The 18,691-nt window shown below is 47.2% G+C and overlaps 1 protein-coding gene across 7 annotated transcripts in view; it reads left to right on the forward strand.

Annotated features, from left to right (window-relative positions):
• Positions 1 to 18,691, forward strand: part of MARK2 (microtubule affinity regulating kinase 2) — a 134,614-nt gene that overhangs the window by 24,233 nt on the left and 91,690 nt on the right. The window contains exon 1 of one of the 7 annotated variants that reach the window (XM_084823824.1): positions 4,721 to 4,770. The exons of the other annotated variants lie outside the window; for them this stretch is intronic. The gene's annotated coding sequence lies outside the window, so the exon portion shown is untranslated. Of the gene's footprint in view, positions 1 to 4,720; positions 4,771 to 18,691 lie in introns of those variants that run through there. 7 annotated transcript variants of the gene reach the window in all.

Consider the following 18,691-nt stretch of genomic DNA (forward strand, 5'->3'; position numbering starts at 1 on the left):
GATAGGCAATGACTCTCCAGTCTTGGATGGACATCTTTCCCAGCCCTGCGACCCAAGACTTTAAACTAGAGAAGTCAGGGATTGAACCTGGGACCTTCTGCATGTGAAGCATCTGCGATTACTGTCAAGTGAGGGGCCTTCTCTGTTTAAAGGGACAGCCCCAGCTTCACCTCAGGCAGAGGTGTTGCTGGGCTTTGAACTGCTGTCTGAAGTGCAAGCTTCCTCCCCCTCCCCAAAGGTACAGGCTCAGTTTCCTCTCAGCCAGCAGGACCAGGGCACCAACAGCTCCACAGGCCACATACGGCCCTTGGAGGCTGCCCGGCGCCACCCCTCTCGACATTGCCCCGTTGGGCACTACTGCCAGGGATGAGGGCACCTGGGGGATGATTCTACCCACAGCCCCAGCACTGTCAGGCTCCCGGCAGCCTGGCAAACAGCTGTATGCCCGTGTGGCCCCAACCCGTTCCCTGGCACTGTGTGTGGCCCCCAGGCAAAAAGGTTACCTACCCCTGCCATAGGCAAAGACCAAAGGGAGCATGTCTTGGGTGAGCCTGCAGGTACCTTTTCTAAACCCTCAAAAAACTGTAGCCATTCTCAGCATGGCAGAACCTGGAATTTGAACCTGGGACCCTTAGTGGCTCACTGCATTACGTCTCCATGAGGTTGAATGGTAACTTGATTTAAACCAGATTCAAACTCCAGCCTTCCCCAAGCCAGTGTCTTCCGGATAATGTTGGACCACAACTCCCAGCCAGCCATGCTTGCAGTCCACCACCTCTGGAAAGCACTGGGTTGGGGAAGGCTGCTCTAGTTTATGGTAAACTATGGCTCACATTCAGCTTCATGCAGGCTTAAGGCTAATCAAAGATACTACTAGGAAGGGAGCGGAGAGGACAAAAACGTGAGCTTGAGAATCATAGAATCATAGAATAGTAGGGTTGGAAGGGGCCTACAAGGCCATCGAGTCCAACCCCCTGCTCAATGCAGGAATCCAAGTCAGAGCATCCCTGACAAATGGCTGTCCAGCCTCGTCTTGAAGGCCTCCAGTGTGGGAGAGCCCACCACCTCCCCAGGTAATTGGTTCCATTGCCGTATTGCTCTGACACTCAGGAAGGGTGGGAGAGAGAAGCATGAGTCTGAAGGGCACTCCTCTAATCACAGTAAGCAACCAGGAAACATTACATCTCTACTGGGCCTTAAACCCTAACTTTCTTGTCTATAAAAATGAGTATAATAATGTCCAGAGCTGTTATAAAGCACCTTATGTTTTAGCAGTGTTGTATAAATGATCCCTTCATGGATCACTGCCTTGTTGTGGCGAAGGGGCTTGCGTAACTCAGTGAAGCCATAAGCTATGCCGTGCAGGGCCACCCAAGACGGACAGGTCATGGCAGAGAGTTCTGACAAAATGTGGTCCACTGGAGAAGGAAATGGCAACCCACTCCAGTATTCTTGCCAAGAAAACCCCATGGAACGTATCACAAGGCTAAAAGAGATGACGCCGGAAGATGAGCCCCTCAGGTCGGAAGGTGTCCAATATGCTACTGGGGAAGAGCAGAGGGTATTTCCAAGTAGCGCCAGAAAGAGTGAAGCAGCTGGGCCAAACCCGAAAGGACACTCAGCTGTGGATGTGTCTGGTGGTGAAAAGAAAATCCGATGCTGTAAAGAACAATATTGTTTAGGAACCTGGAATGTCAGATCAATGAATCAAAGTAAGCTGGAGGTGGTCAAACATGAGATGGCAAGATTGAACATCGACATCTTGGGAATCAGCGAACTAAAATGGACAAGCATGGGCGAATTTAATTCAGGTGACCATCATATCTACTATTGTGGGCAAGAATCCCTTAGAAGAAATGGAGTAGCACTCATAGTCAACAAAAGGGTGGGAAAAGCAGTACTGGGGTACAATCTTAAAAATGATAGAATGATCTCAGTACGAATCCAAGGCAAACCATTCAACATCACAGTAATTCAAGTCTATGCCCCAACCACTGAGGCTGAAGAAGCTGAGGTTGATCGGTTCTATGAAGACCTACAACACCTTCTAGAACTAACACCAAAAAAAGATGTCCTCTTCATCATAGGAGATTGGAATGCTAAAGTAGGAAGTCAAGAAATCACCGGGATAACAGGCAGGCATGGCCTTGGTGTACAAAATGAAGCAGGACAAAAGCTAATAGAGTTTTGCCAAGAGAACATGCTGATCATAGCAAACACTCTTTTCCAACAGCACAAGAGGCGACTCTACACATGGACGTCACCAGATGGTCAATATCGAAATCAGATTGATTATGTCCTTTGCAGCCAAAGATGGAGAAGCTCCATACAGTCAGTCAAAACAAGACCTGGAGCTGACTGTGGCTCAGATCATGAGCTGCTTCTTGCAAAATTTTGGCTGAAATTGAAGAACGTAGGGAAAACCACTAAACCGTTCAGCTATGACCTAAATCATATCCCTGATGAATATACAGTGGAGGTGAGGAATAGATGTAAGGGATTAGACCTGATAGACAGAGTGCCTGAGGAACTATGGACGGAGGTCCGTAACATTGTTCAGGAGGCAGCAACGAAATCCGTCCCAAAGAAAAAGAAATGCAAGAAAGCCAAGTGGCTGTCTGATGAGGCTTTACAAGTAGCTCACGAAAGAAGGGAAGCGAAAAGCAAGGGAGAAAGGGGAAGATATACCCAACTGAATGCAGAGTTCCAGAGAATAGCAAGGAGAGACAAGAAGGCCTTCTTAAATGAACAATGCCAAGAAATCGAGGAAAACAACAGAATGGGAAAGACTAGAGATCTCTTCAAGAAAATTGGAGATCTCAAGGGAACGTTTTGTGCAAAGACGGGCATGATAAAGGACAAAGAAGGCAGGGACCTAACAGAGGCAGATGAGATTAAGAAGAGGTGGCAAGAATACACAGAAGAACTATACAGGAAAGATCTGAATGTCCCTGATAGCCATGATAGTGCGGTCACTGAACTTGAGCCGGACATCCTCGAGAGTGAAGTCAAGTGGGCCTTAGGAAGCATTAGTAACAACAAAGCTAGCGGAGATGACAGTATTCCAGCCGAGCTATTTAAAATCCTAAAAGATGATGCTGTTGAAGTGCTGCATTCAATATGCCAACAAATCTGGAACACTCAACAGTGGCCACAAGACTGGAAAAGGTCAGTTTACATTCCAATTCCAAAGAAGGGCAACGCCAAAGAGTGTTCAAACTGCCGCACAATTGCGCTCATTTCACATGCCAGCAAGGTGATGCTCAAAATCCTACAAGCTAGGCTTCAGCAGTATGCGAACCGAGAAGTACCGGAAGTACAAGCTGGGTTTCGAAGAGGCAGAGGAACTAGAGATCAAATCGCCCACATTCGCTGGATCATGGAGAAAGCAAGAGAATTCCAGAAAAACGTCTATTTCTGCTTCATTGACTACGCTCAAGCCTTTGATTGTGTGGATCACAACAAACTGTGGCAAATTCTTAAAGTGATGGGAGTACCAGACCACCTTACCTGTCTCCTGAGAAACCTGTACGAGGGTCAAGAAGCAACAGTAAGAACCAGACATGGAACAACCGAATGGTTCAAAATTGGGAAAGGAGTACGACAAGGCTGCATATTGTCACCCTGCTTATTTAACTTATATGCAGAGTACATCATGAGAAATGCCGGGTTGGATGAATCAGAGGTCGGAATTAAGAGTGCTGGGAGAATTATCAACAACCTCCGATATGCAGACGATACCACCCTAATGGCAGAAAGCGAAGAGGATCTCAAGAGCCTCTTGTTGAGGGTGAAAGAGGAGAGTGCAAAAGCTGGTTTGAAACTCCACATTAAAAAAACGAAGATCATGGCATCTGGCCCCATCACGTCCTGGCATATAGAAAGGGAAGAAATGGAAGCAGTGACAGATTTTGCTTTCTTGGGCTCCAAGATCACCGCAGACGGTGACTGTAGCCATGAAATTAAAAGACGCTTGCTCCTTGGGAGGAAAGCTATGGCCAACCTAGACAGCATAGTAAGAAGCAGAGACATCACCTTGCCGACAAAGGTCCGTCTAATCAAAGCTATGGTTTTCCCAGTAGTAACGTATGGCTGTGAGAGCTGGACTATAAGGAAGGCTGAGCGCCGAAGAATTGATGCTTTCGAACTGTGGTGCTGGAGAAGACTCTTACAAGTCCCCTGGACTGCAAGGAGGTCAAATCAGTCCATCCTAAAGGAAATCAACCCTGAGTGCTCATTGGAAGGACAGATACTGAAGCTGAAGCTCCAATATTTTGGCCACCTAATGCGAAGAGAAAACTCTCTGGAAAAGACCCTGATGCTGGGAAAGACTGAAGGCCAAAGGAGAAGGGGACGGCAGAGGATGAGATGGCTAGATAGCATCACGGATGCAATGAATATGAACTTGAGCACGCTCCGGGAGAGAGCGCAGGACAGGAAGGCCTGGCGTGACCATGGGGTCACGAAGAGTCGGAGACGACTGAACGACTGAACAACAACAACATAAATGATTATTCACTCTCACACAGCATCATGTCTGTGCAGCTAGAAACGTGGTGGACACGACCAAGCATTGTCACCACCAGACTCCTTCCCCTAGCCCAAGGGGAGAGGGCTGGTTGCACTACCATGTTCTGTCAATAGTGCAATTTGGATATGTCCTCTAAAATCCCCCTTCCATGTTGTGCATATCCTCTCCGTCCCCTGCAGCTAAATTAAACACCATGTCCTGTCAAAACAGCAGTAGCAGTAAATGTTGGAGACTGCCAGGTATGTTGTGGTGACAGCTTCATTATAGTATTGATGTACCATACTGAAGTTGGTTCAGGAGAGGAACATCGTACTTTTAAAGCAAACGGTTATGCCAGCTGAGTGATTCTAGTTCTCCCTCTGTAGCATGATGTGACACCTGTTTATTAAAAGAGAGGGAGAGAGAGGATGGCGTTAAAATGAAATACTTCTGACTGTTCGTGGAAGTTAAGATGCTTCTGTTGGGTTAGAGCTGGGTTTTCAAGACCAGGTGTGTGGATTTGGTGTCTCAGAACAGTCTCGCAGCTTGAGCAGTCTTTGGGGCTCAGAGTCATAGCTTCAGCATGAGCACAGGTGCCCTTGTATTGGGCCACTTTTCAGTGTTGGGCGGGCCCTGATGCAATTCTGTCTCAGTGAAGAGTACCTGCTCTGCCTGCAGAAAGTCCCAGGTTCTGTCCTGCCATTTCCATGTAGGGCTGGGAAGACCTTTGTCTGAAAAGCCTAGAGAGCCGCTGACCAGTATACAGACAAGACCAGGAGAGACGGACCAGTCGGTATAAGGCCGCTTCCTATGTTGCGACTTTTACACAAACCAGCTGAGTGTCCAAAGGGCATCCACTATAGTGTCCTACCAGCTAGAATTGGCATTGAAGTGCAGATGATCAGTAGGATTCTGAGTGCATTTCAAGGGGTTGGCCTGAACTTCCGTAAAGTCTCCGTAGCCTGGGTCCTACATACCTTTAGAATAGCCTTCCCCAGCCTGGCGCCCTCCAGATGCTTTGGACGGCAACCCCCAGCAGTCTCAGCCATGCTGGCCAGTGGTCAGGAACGCTGGGGGTTGTAGTCCAAAACATCTGGGGAGCCTCAGGTTGGGAAAGGCTGCTTTTGAAATGGTCTTTTTCCATATGAGCCCACCCACCTGCCGAAGCTAGTCTTGAGGAGCCTGGTCCAGCTTCAGGTCGTGAAGTGAGGGTGTCTGTGGCGAGGGACAGGGTTTTCTCTTTGTATTGGCCCCGGGAATAGGGAATGATTTCCCTCGTGGCTTTCAGAGTGGCATGCCAGGCCTATGGTCATGCTGGCTGGGGATGGTGGGAGTTGTAGTCCAACACATCTGACAAGCACCAGGCTGTGGTAACACATCTGTGTAGCACATCTTTAACACAGGGTATTGTGCAAAGTTTGAATGTGAGCTGCTTTGATCCTTCTGGAAAGGTGAGATGTAAACTATTTCTTCTCCCCGCCGTTGGAACAGTAATACCTTCACCAGCCCCAGGTGCTCGTGACTTGGGGTGGTAGGGTTTTCTGCACCCTCCTTCCAGCCCCTGTTGCTCTTATGCTTCTTCCTCTCCTGCTTCTCCTCTTCAGCATTTTCAGTAGCTTATGTTTTAATGGAGGTGGCTTCCCCCGCCCTTTTCATGATGTAGCTTTACAGTGTGCTAGAAAGCAGAGCTTGCATCAAATGGAAGAGCAGATTCTCTCGCTACTGCCTGAGCTGACTCCATTGTGCACCGGACAGTGGGACATTGTAGTGAAACTGATTAAGCAATATCAGAAAAGGAAGCGGCGGGAGGGGGAGACAGATGCTTGAAAGAACTGTAGGTTCAGAGAGAGTTGAGCGGGTATTTACAAAAGAATTATATTAAGGTTTGACTATTTGGCACCTGTCCAAAAAGGAAATAGACGTGGCCAAATTACTGATTAAATATGGTCAAGTATTACATTAATTTAAATTTATATAGTACTTGTATGAGCTCTACCATCAAATGCGGCCTAGAAATGATTTTAAATACATAAATACATTTAAACAAACCATGAATTATTTATTGTTTATTTATTTATTACATTTCTATCCCACCTTTTTTCCTCCTCAAGGAACCCAAGGCAGTGTACATAATCCTCCTCCTCTCCATTTTATCCTCACAACAACAGCCCTGTGAGGTAGGCTGGGCTGAGAGTCTGAGACTGGCCCAAAGTCACCCAGTGAGCTTCATGGCTGAGTGGAGACTAGAACCTGGGTCTCCTGACTCCTAGTCCAACAGTCTCGCCACTACACCACACTGGCTCTCAGGTGCTGGGCAGTCATTCAGTCTAAAACACATGTGATTGGAGCGCTTGAGAACATACTGCATCTACACATGCAGCCATATACCTCCCCACCCCACCCCACCCCACGCCTTGGTATGAATTTTGGTAGTACTCAGTTGTGCCCGAGGAATGGCAGCAAAGTGTTTTGAGGTATAGGCAGGGGTATTTCTAAGGCCATTCTGCTCCTACAGGTGTGCTGCACTCTCTCTCTCTCTCTCTCTCTCTCTCTCTCTCTGTGTGTCTCTCACTCACACACACGCACTCTCTCTGTCTCTCTCTGTCTCTCTCTGTCTCTCTCTGTCTCTCTCTCACTCACTCTTACTTCGTGGCTTGAGTATGCATGCAACAGGTTGGCTACCCGTGTTCTGCAAACTAGCAACAGATCTTCCTTCATTCTGGTAGTATCCCCAAGCATAGACTAAGCAGTTACCAAACTTGTGTTTAAAGTGAATTTAAGCAAATAAAATGCATAGTGCTCACTCTCAACATTTGTGGATGCCCCTGCATCCATGTACAGTGCTGTTGCTGGGGTCTCCCCTACTCAGCCTCCCACGACAGCCTACACCCAGACTCTTCTGTGTGTGTGTGTGTGTGTGTGTGTGAGAGAGAGAGAGAGAGAGAGAGAGAGAGAGAGAATGAAGTGAAATACTGCAGAAGGTTTCTAACAACCTGGGCCTGGGGAGTTGTGATGTGCCTCTGTGTGTGTGGGCCGGGGTGTGTGTGTCTGAATATAGGGGCACAGAATTGGTTGAATTCATCTAAAAGTAACCAGGAGTCCTGTGGCAGCCTAGCGTATTGTAGCAGAAGCTTTTGTGGACTAGAGCCCGTTTCATCAGATACATGAAATGTTATCCTTAGTTGGCAGAGAGACACGCACATGCATGGGTCCGGAGAGGAAAAATTGTAAACACTGGGGTCAAAAGGCCTTGAAATGCAAGAGCTACAGTAAGCCTGCTTCCTCTCAGCAGTGGTAATTGGCATTAACACCATCTTCCTAGCTTAGCTATGTTAGTTTAGACCTGCTGTAGAGGAGAGATTCCACGGTCCGTGGGTTTTGGATCCAGCTGAATGCTAGTCTTTCATCGGTGGCCAATTTCTCGCTTGGCTACTCAGCCACTGTCGCAGTAATGAGTGCACATGAGTGCACTCATGAAGGCAGCTTCAGACATGAGAGCGTGTGAATTCTTTCCCATGAGCGCGCACCTTGGGATGGGATCCGAGAAGAGGGAGCAGCTGCTGCCAGGAGGATAAGTGTCGGGGAGGTACTCTTACCTGAAACACTCACTAGCCAGGTCCTGTCAGCCTCTTTGGGGCAGGGATGTAGCTCAGCGGTAGAGCACCTGCTTTGCATGCAGAAAGTCCCAGACTCAGTCCCTGGCATTACTAGACAGGGCTGGGAAAGACTCCTGTCTGAAACCCTCAAGAGGTTCTGCCAGTTGAGAGTAATGAGCTGGATGGACCAGCAATCTGAGCTTCTTATGTTCCTGTGTCTCCACAACTGACCCATCCCAGGCAGATGGGTCTGGGGCCAGATGGAACCAAGCTAGGAGGGTTGGTCAAACCACATTGTGGCCTCAGGAGACCAGGAAAGGGAGTGGAGCTGCCTTGTCCTGTGGGCAGGAGCTTGTAAGTAATTCACCTTGAGATACTAACTGGGGACCCTACCTTGATGTGAGAGCACAAGTCTTTAGCGTAGAAGGGCTCAGGTTCAGCCCTTGGCATCTCCAGTTAAAAACACACACGTGATCTGGTAGCAGGTGATGGGGAAGACGGCTGCACCCCCTTTGCCTGACCCTGGATTGCTGCTGCTAGACTAGTCAAGGGGTGGGACTGAATTCAATTTCAGAGAAGCTCTTGGGAGCTGCATTGCAGTGGTGGGCAGGGCCAAAGGCAAAAGGGGCAGGGCCAAAACACAAAAAATACCAGCCTGTTTTAGCTTAGAGCTCTTACAGCCAGTAACTAAGCCTTAGGAGAGGCATTTTAACCTTTTAGAAAAAGGGGGAAGCAGCACAAATGCTGGGAAACTGTCAAAGGATCAATGGTTTGGGGAAGGGGGCGGGGCCAGGGGGAGGGAGCATGGCCATTTGGGAACACTGAGGAGCCAGATTTGGTCTCCCAACCCCTGAAGCAGACAGTAGACAAGCAAGTCATCTGACCTGTTAGAAGACAGTTTCCTATTTAAAAAAAAATGACTAAAAAGGAGCCCTGCTTAATTGGGCTGCAGATTTTTTTTTAAAAAAACCTTTAAAATAAAAGTCCTTAGAAAAATCATCAGATAGCAAAGGCCGCTTAGAAGCATCCCCTCTCTTTTCTCCCTTTCTCCTTTGGGGAGTAATGCCTCTTCCAAGAAGATCCCTGTTCCAATGCATGGGCACCTGCCCTTAAAAAGTTGGCTTTTCCCTTCAAAGGTTTTTTTTTTTCTTGTATGCAGATTTTAATGAGTCATTCTATGTATTGGGCAATTAACTGACTAAGGTTTCTTTAATTGGGCAGCAGTCCTAGTAATAACCAATCCTTAGTCCTCTTTTAAAAAAAAAAAAGATAGAAATGAAGGGATGATATACAGAGCTAAGCAAAATAACACTGTGAAACCCATTTTATATCTCTGTGAGGTGACTTTGTAGAAAAACAGAGCTGCCGTTGCAGCTGCTGGTTCCCAGTCGTTCTGTAAATAGCTTCATTTTGCTGGGTCCCTGGGTGGAAAGACTTCTCGGAAGCTTTAACTCTTGTCAAGTTGAGCCCTGTATTTTTCATATACTTCCATTTATGATTATTCTGTCCTTCCTCCATGGACCTTGAGGTGGCATACCTGTATCATTCCCCTTCACAGTAACCCTCTGAGGTAGGCTATGGGGGCGGGGCGGGGAGAGACAGACGGGCCCAAGGTCACTCAATGGACATCATGGCTGAGTGGGCTTTGAAAGTGACACACAGACCCCTGCTCCAAGTCCAGTACTCTACCCATGACACCACATTCTCTCTATTTCAAATACAATGAGTTTGGGGTACTCTCTCTTCAGCCTGAGATGTGGCTCAGTGGTAGAGCACCTGCTTTGCATGAAGAAGGTCCCAACTTCAATCCCGGACATCTCCCGATATGGCTGGAGAAATTCTTTCCTGAAACCCCACAGAGCCAGTCAGTGTCAACAGCACTGTGCTAGATAGACAAGTGGTTTGACTGAGTATGAGGCAGTTTCCTGTGTTACCGTGTTCAGATCGATCAGCAGAGCGGTACTTAATGTGGCTAGGTTTTGGAGGCTCCTCCTTGAGCTGTGCTACATTTGGACCTTAGGATGGGCAGGCTGAAATGTTTCCCCTTCGGTGACTGCTTATTGGTCTCTTTCTGCATCCACCCCACCCAAATTGCCTTTTCTTCAAAGTAGTGGTTTTTCTAGTTAGCAGCTGTCTAGCTGGGAGCCAAAACTTTCACTCTGGCTTCCTGAAGGAGGGGCATGGCAACCAGTACTTCTGAATTGCCCCCGCTTCATCAGCAAAGCATACTGCATTGTAGCAGTATGTTGGCCCTGCTCCCCTTTTGAGCAGAGATGTTTTTTGCTGTTGGGGGGGGGCAGAAATTGAGTGGAAGGTCTGAGCCCTCTGCAAGAGGTTGTCTTCAGCATGTTTTTTAATAGAGACGATGCAAGAGGGCAGAAGGAGGGCAATGAGTTCAGTCTCGGATTACACGGTACAAGCTTTGAAGACCAGCCAACGAATCTAAGGCTCGGCACTCGCCCACCAGCAACACTGCTGGTAGCTTCCGTAGTGGGATCTGCTGTAACCTCTGCTTCTAGGGAGGCCCTTTCTCGAAATGGCCAGTAAAAGGATCGTTGACAGAGCACGAGAGAGAGAAAGGTGCAACTTCCTGGAATACTTGTGTGAGCATGGGTCCAGGGAGGTGCTTGGAAGCACAGTACCCCAGGATAAATTCTGAAATGTGAAGGTGAGGACTATATGAATTCCCTTGTCACATCCCAGACGCCTGGGCACCCTGGGTCCCTAAAAAACTGGATCCCAAACCTTAAGAACGTCTAACTTTTGAAAAAAAAAAAAAAGTCTTGTGAGTAAGTTGGTTCTGAGGGATTGGAAACCTTTTTTTCAAGCCATCCCACCCCATTTTTACGATATAGTTGGACCAGGGAGGCGGTGTTCGAGCCTTACTTTTCATCCTCTTCCTGGCACTAGATTACAATCCAGGAAACTGTGTTGCCCCACCATTGCTGTGGCTTTCCAGGCTCAATGGCTTAGCTTGGAATTGTCATGATAGGTTAAACCCCACCCACCCAAATCTGCTTGCCTCACATGTCTGGCATAGGTCTTCCTGTTTGCCAGCAAGCTCTGGTGAAGCCTGGCTCTAGCACCTAGACAGGTCACACAGGAGACGGTAGGCCCCAGACTATACCTTCCAAACTGCTCTCCTTGTGCTCAGGAGAGACCAGCAGGGAGGATGGAGTGTGGAACGTTCTGGCTGGTGGAGAGGCCCTCTGCCTCCTCTCCCTTTCCCCACTCTCCTTTTTTGTTTTTAAATGTTTGCACCAGAGAACTGGATGGCTTGGGACAAGCTCTTGAATTGCGTCTGGCATTGAAAAGCCTTACTGGCTTCCAGTCTGTTTCCAAGCACAACTCAAAGTGCTGGCATTTACCTTTTATACCTATATGGCTTAGGAGCCGTGTACCTAAAGGGGAATGCCATCTCCCATACGAACTTGCCTGTGCGTTGAGGTCACTTTCACAGGCTCTCCTCCAAGTGCCTCAAACATTCGAGGTAAGGTAGCCAGCAACCAGAGAGAGCCTTCTCAGCAGTGGGACCCCACTTGCAGAATTTCCTCTTCATGGAAATGCCTCACAACAACCCTCTGAGGTAGGTTAGCCTGAGAGTCAGTGACTGGCCCAAAGTCGCCGAGTGGGGACTTGAACCTAGATCTCCGAGTCCCAGTCTAACGCTGTAACCACTACACTGGTTCACCAGGCAAAGATGTTTTTATTCTCCCAGGCTTTTAAAAATGTATTTAACATGCTGTTATTTTTTATATTTTGTTTTGATTTTCTTTTTAATCTTGTGTTTGCAAACTGCCCTGGAAGCTTTGCTGAAGGGCGGCATATATAAATATTAAATAAATAGGTAGGTAGGTAGGTTTGGGCCGCCTCGATGGAAATGCAGCACTCTGTGTAAGGAGTCACTGACGTGGCCTCTGTGCATATGAAGAGCTGTTAGTTGCCATCTAGAATTTGACAGCAGCTTGAGGAATTAAACTGGAGTCAAGTGGTCAGGGTGGTTTCCTCTGCCACACACACACTTATTCTTTTCTCTCCTTCTACCACCAGCTGTTTAAGCTGATCTGTAAAGAATGCTCTTTCTCCAGCTTGGATAATACATGTTTTAACTGACTCTCTTCAACCCAGCAAAGAACCATAGACAAAGAGGAAGGAGAGGTCTGGTACAAGCTATCGCCCTATGGCAGTATTTTCTCTACCCCCCTCACCCCTGCTCTAAATTCCTTTCACATTATAGTGCTCTGTACAAAGACACCGGGAAGTGGGTATGGAGGGTACCTGGACTGGAGGTGCCCCAAGGCAATGGGTATTACTGTACAAATAAACTTACTATAAAAATGATGGGATGGGCTCAAAAACAGGGAAATAATCCTTGAAACCTCAGAGCCCTTCATGAAGTACTGGCACCAGCTTAAACCGTATGGAAATGTTCTGATATTTTAAATATTGCATAAAGCCTTAGATATTATATAAATACCTTGGCAAAAAAGATAATTGCCAGTGAACATTTTTATTTAATTGTATATTTATCATATCTATATATTTTATTATAATAACATATTAAATGAAAAGGAGACACTAAAAGGCAAGAATAGCTTAGTTAAACCGCTTAGGGATTTTATAAACTGGAATGTAAGTATTATTAATAAATAAATAATAAACAAAACAAGGGAAAAGGCAATTTCCAGGTATGAAAAATACAGCATTGTGAATGTCCATTAAAAACTGGGGGGCGGGGGAATAAAAGAAATACATGGACAGTTAGCCTATGTTAGTAACTTGTGTCCTATCAAAAGCCTGTGTGTAGGGAGAAACGAATATTCATCGAATTTATAAAAACGTCCTTCCCAGCTCACCTGGAGACTATTTTTACTCACCATAGGTGACTTGGCTTGTTTTCTTTAGTACATTTCTGTGCTGCCTTTCAATCCTGGGACCTCAGTAGGATGACTGAGGCTGATAGACTAGCAGCTTGCCTGACGCCTCCTTGCGAGTTTATGGCAGAGATGAGATTCAAACCAGGGGCATCCTGATTCATTGCCCAGTCTTGTAGCCACTACACCAAACCAGATGTGGTTTAATATATGGAGGAGGAGACAGATGGACTGGATGACCAAGCTTTTCATTTTCCCCTGCTTGTTTTGCCTCTCTGAAACAAGACTCTGCTCTTTTTTCCTTCTCTTTTTTTTTGCATAATTATGTTTCTTTTGCACGCTCAGCCCTGCTAAACTTCTCCCGCATCCTGTCATACCACTGCTATGTCAGCTTCTCGTGATCTTTCCCAGCTGCAGCGGTGTCTCGCTGCATTATTTGTGACAAGGTATGTTATGTTTCTTGAAGCATGCCAGCCCTCCCCCCCCCCCCAGGGCTGAGCTTGGGATGGGGGTGGGACGCAGGGGGAGAGTACTGTTACAGGTTTCAGTTTTCCTGTGTGCAGCTTTGCATGTTCTCCAGATTTCTCACAGCACATCTGAGTAAGAGGTATGCTGCCAAACAGCAGGAAGCATTCTCTAAAATGCGAACAGATCTCTCCCCTCTCTCCCTCCTCCCCCTCATCCACCCTGTACCTCCCTCCAGCTACTTTTGGAGGGAGGGAGGAAGAGGTGGAGCCAGTGCCGTACACAGGGAAGTAACCTTTTGGTTCCCTCTCAAGGAATAGGACAAACAGGGATTGCTGGCTGGTGAGAAGCAGCAGCTAACCTTTTCTAACGGCTCCCTCATGACGGCTGCGATATGGAAGAGAATTAATGGGCTAGTGAGTACTTGAGAGGAGGGGAGGGGCGACGGTCCCACTCTTATGGGCGGCTTTTTAAAATCCTGTGTGGCATCTTAAATTGCACTTGTCATTCTCCTCATTCCTCCGGGGAGCTGCAGAGCGAAGTGGCAAGGTGTGTCTCCGTTCATTGGGAGTAAGCCCAGTTGGCAGTGTTTACCTGGGCTTGATGGAGACTGCGTGTGCTCGTGTTTCTCTTCCCCTTTCCATTTGTTTAAATAATTCCCCTTCTGCTATCCTGTAAGACTTTACCTGCCCAGGTAAAGTCTTACAGGATAGAAGCTATTAGAAGCTTTTCCTTGGAAGCCCAGTAAAACCAGGGTAGTGGCGTTCTGTCTTGGATCTGTAACAAACCATACTGTTAGCCAGGATTTCCTGCACTTGGAGGCAGTAACAATTCATATTCTCTAACTGGAAAGATCCTGGGTTGAAGATCAGTTATTAAGTCCCTGCGTAGTAGTCAACATTCTTCCAGCTTGGTTTTCTTTTCTCTCTTTGTCATAAATGTGCTCGTTTTCCACCATTTTATTCAGAACCTAATATGTAGAGTGGTGTTTATGAGCTTTAGAATTGTGGTGAAGAGTACCTTGGCATAAGCGGGGTGCAAACAAGTGGACAGAGGCGATAGTGGTGTATAGCTGTGTGTGTATGTGGGAGGGGTAGACAGTTGGCTTTGGGCTCAAAAACTCTGCTTCAGAACAGTGCTGGGATTTGGGGGTGGCAGGCAGACTCTGCAAGTTTTCAAATATCTACAGAACACTGAGGACTACAAACTTGCTACTTTTTGCAAAAAAATAAAATAACAAAATCAATTAAAGTGAAAGCTGTGGATATCAGGAGTTCAGATTCTGGTCCAGGCATCAGACTCTTGAGTGGAATTGTAGAAGACAAACCTGTTCGGGAAAAGCTTGAATGAACCCTGGAATCTTGTATACAAATCTCTAAATGAAGAAGCTGGAGCTGTCTAATGTATGCGTCTGAGCAGTCTTGCTATTAATGGTTCCTTTTATACCTCAGCTATTTTTAATGATGGCATGCGTACAACAGCGTGGCCAGAAAAACAGAGGTGCCTGGGGTTTATTTTGGTGTCGTTGAATAATCTACAAACACGTTGTCGCCTGCATCCTCCTCAGCATAGCGGAAAACCAGGAGGGCTGTAAAAGTACTTTTGTTTAAACGTTTTGAACAATTTGACTTTTTTAAAGACCAGAATGAGCTTTGTATGGGCCACTGATGGTTCCTGAAATGGCTCCCTCCACACCGATACCCCCAGTAGCTCACAGGTGATCTTTTTAGAAAGCAGATGCTTTCAGCTTTCCTACTCTCTTCTTTTAAAAAGTGTGTTCCTAATCATCGTGGCTGTAAGAAGAATGCCAAAACACTGCAAAATGAGGAAGCAAATGAAAAAGAAACCCAAATTGCTGCAGTTTTCACATGTAGCACTGTGAAATAGGTCACTTTACAGATGGAGAACTGAGGCTGAGTGTATGTGTCTTGTCCAGACTCATCCAGAATGAACCTGTGGCAGAGGTGGAATGTGAATCCTGATCTCCCTCATTGGCTGTGCCACTCTGCCTTATATGTTTGATGAGGGGCGGGGGTGGCAGGAAGGTTGGGTGTCTGTGATTTCAGATTCCCTGCCTAGTTTTTTTTTTTTATTGGAGAACTCAAAGTTTCTCCAAGGACTTCTAGAAAACAGTGTTTGTTCACAATGCTTGAAGATGTTTGCTCACACTCATATTAGAAATCTGCGTAAAATGGTAAATTCAGATCCCAGTGAATATTAGCAGGTCGTCTGTCTGGTGGGTGGACTGTCTGTCTGGCTAGCTAGATCTTCTCTGTGGTTCTGCAGTATAAGACCAAAATATCACAGCACGTCTGAAATACAGCACTACTCATCAGCCTGTGCACGATAAGCTACTTTTTTTTATGTCTGGTTGGCTACCTAGTTGCTGCTTTCATTTCGGCATTTGGCCACAAATTCGGGAAAACGTTATGGCTCCCTGTCTGGCGTGTTTTAAAGCAAAGTGTCACAAAACTTCGGAAGCTGCAGGGTACGTGCCCTGAGGACTTACAAATATCCCTCCGGTGCTCACTTACAGTTCCTTACCATATGCTATAGGGAAAAACAGATCCCAGAGCAGGCGGGAAGGGGCGTGTCTCAGTGGCAGAGCACATGCTTTCCATGTAAAAAGTCCCAGGCTTAATTCTCATCTTCTCCAGGTCAGGCTGGGATAGACTCCTGTCTGAAACCCTGGAGAGCCACCACTGGTGGATAAAGAATACTGAACTAGATGCAGCAATAGTTTGAGTCTGGTATAAGGCAGCTTCCCCTGTTCTGTGTCATGTTTGAGTTTGGATTTTTAGCTTTACGGTATAGCTGTGTGCTGCTCTTTGCCCCTCCCTACAAGGTATGTGTTGAATATGGTTGAGTGTGGCAGTGTCCTCAAACTGTGTTTTGGGAAAATCATGTTCCTCAGTGGGAAGACCAGGAAGGGAGGGACAGTCGTCCTAGTGTGTGTTCTCGGTTCACATAGGGTGACCAGGTCCCACACACCTGGCCAGAAACCAGCATGAACAGAGCACATGCCCTGAAACATGCACCAGAATCTTCTGCAGACTGCCTGCCCAGATGGGTTGATGTGAAAAGGTAGGAAGTTTGAAAACCACTGCAATACAGCTTCGTCACCGCCACCCCCGTCACTTCTGTGTCTTCTTGCTCTGGAAACATTGGGAGTTCCTCACACGCGAATGCTTCACATCAAGTGCTGTGACTCGCTGTCATGCCTGACCCAAGAAGGAAGGAGCCCATCTGTATACCCTCGAGGGTATAGGAGTGGTGTGTTTGCATGTGAAATTTAATCTGGCCCTGCTCGTCACTGGTATAAGGTTTGGGGGGGAGGAAGCCCCTGGGCATTGATGCTTTTTCTTTCTGGCAGTCTTCCAGGGAACAGCTTGAAACGGAGTTGAGGAGGACAATAGGGCTGAGCCTAGAAGGAGGGGAGCGTGTGTGACTAGAAAGGACAATTAACAGTGCCCTGGAGGTGGTGGAAATGGTAGCTGTGGAAGAGGAATGATGAGCCATGCAGGCTACTGAAGACGGAGAGCAAAGTTGGAAGCCTTCCAGGCTTATGGCTGCCTGGGCACCTACAAGAAATTGCTGTTGGCACTTAGGAATTTGAAACATTCATGCAGGACTTGGGCTGTTTCTGAGGCTTCAGCTAGTATGCTTCAGAAGTTTCTCCATAACCATGAGGGCTAGAGACATCCTTTTTAAAAAGAAAGCTGAATTGCATGAGCTTAACCATTGTCGTAGGGACAATGGCTAAATCACGAGTGGGCTAATGCTGCCCCCCCCCCTTGAGTTTTTAACCTCTGATGCTTGGCTAGTGTTCCTTTCTCCTAACCAAATAATCTCCAGTGAATGTTTTGTTTCTCAATGACTTTTTCTACTGCCCTTAGCACAAAGAGCAGCTCAGACCTGTCAGGGACTCGAAGGTCACTCACACATATTAGTCAGGAGGGTTTTGTAGCAGAGGTGCCTTAGGTGACGATTGTGAGCTGGTGGGAGGGCAGAAATCTGAGTATTCCCAAAGGTTGAAGGTGGATTTGCTCTCCACCCCCCCCCCGATCTCTCCCTTGTGAGAACTGTTTAATTCCCTTGCCTTGTAAACAACTTCCCCATAACATACTTATTCTGCTCACGAGTGGCCCTTATCTTCGAGTAAAGCAGTGGTGGCAGGCTTTGAGATAGAGCAAATCTGTTGGCTAGTTTAAAGGCGTCCTGGCGGAAGGCTGGAGATTGCCGCCGAAATGTGACTGAATAACGTACAGATGGCTTTTGAGGCTGTGGAAGTTGTAGGTGAGGGGCGTTATCTGCTGACGTTGGCGGATGCACATTTGATTTAACTTTTAGCAATCTGCATAATTTACATTACGGTATAGAGCTTTCAGAAGGCCTCACGTACACTGGTTGCATTCACACAAAACAGTAAGCCAGAATTGCAAAGGATCCTGGCTTGTCATTCACAAGCAAGTGTTCTGGTTGGTGCATGCTCCCGTTGCTCCCATTTGGCTTCTCTTACCAGCAGGGAATGGCTACAGTAACTGGAAACTCACCAGGGAAGAAAACATTTAGCATTATTGTCTGAACCAGGACTCCTGGCTTGCTGCTCCCAAACAAGCCAGGAATTGTAAGCCAACTTCAATACCTGGCATCAGACTCTGGCTTGCTAGGGGAAGGACAAACCAGGAGTCTGGCATGAATGCAACACTAAGCTTTTTCTTCCTGGCAGTTTCTGTTTCCTGTATCCATGCCCACTGCCAGGAAGAGCTAGGCAGGAGCAGTAGGTCAGCAGACACAAGCACACTTGCTCATGAACAGCAAGCCAGGATTGTCCATAATTCTGGCTTATGTGTGGATGTAGATCCTTACAACAGGTCTGCAATGCAGGCCAATTTTATCCCAATGTTGCAAATGGGTGGAGGTGGAAGCTAGAGATGTCAGAGAAATCCGCTGTGGACCCCAATGAGGCCAGATTCAAAGGAATCTGGCCTCCAGAGTCCACAGTGGAACGGGGCACACACCTCCGCCCCCCCCCCCCGGGAATCCACTTTGAAGCTGGCTCCTCTCCGCGGCCGGCTTCATATACTCACCGATACGGCCGCCATTGCCTATTGCATGAAAAACCACAGACGCAAATGGCGTAGTGGATGTCATTTGCAGCCGTAAAGCCCTTAGTTTAAGCTAAATACAGCCATTTATGGGCTCAACTAAGAGCTTTACGGCCGCGAATGGCGTAGTGGACGCCA

Source organism: Heloderma suspectum, chromosome 17 (genome assembly GCF_057233095.1).
Source record: "Heloderma suspectum isolate Gila_16-S chromosome 17, 16-S_ref, whole genome shotgun sequence".
Classification (NCBI taxonomy): Eukaryota; Metazoa; Chordata; class Lepidosauria; order Squamata; family Helodermatidae; genus Heloderma; species Heloderma suspectum.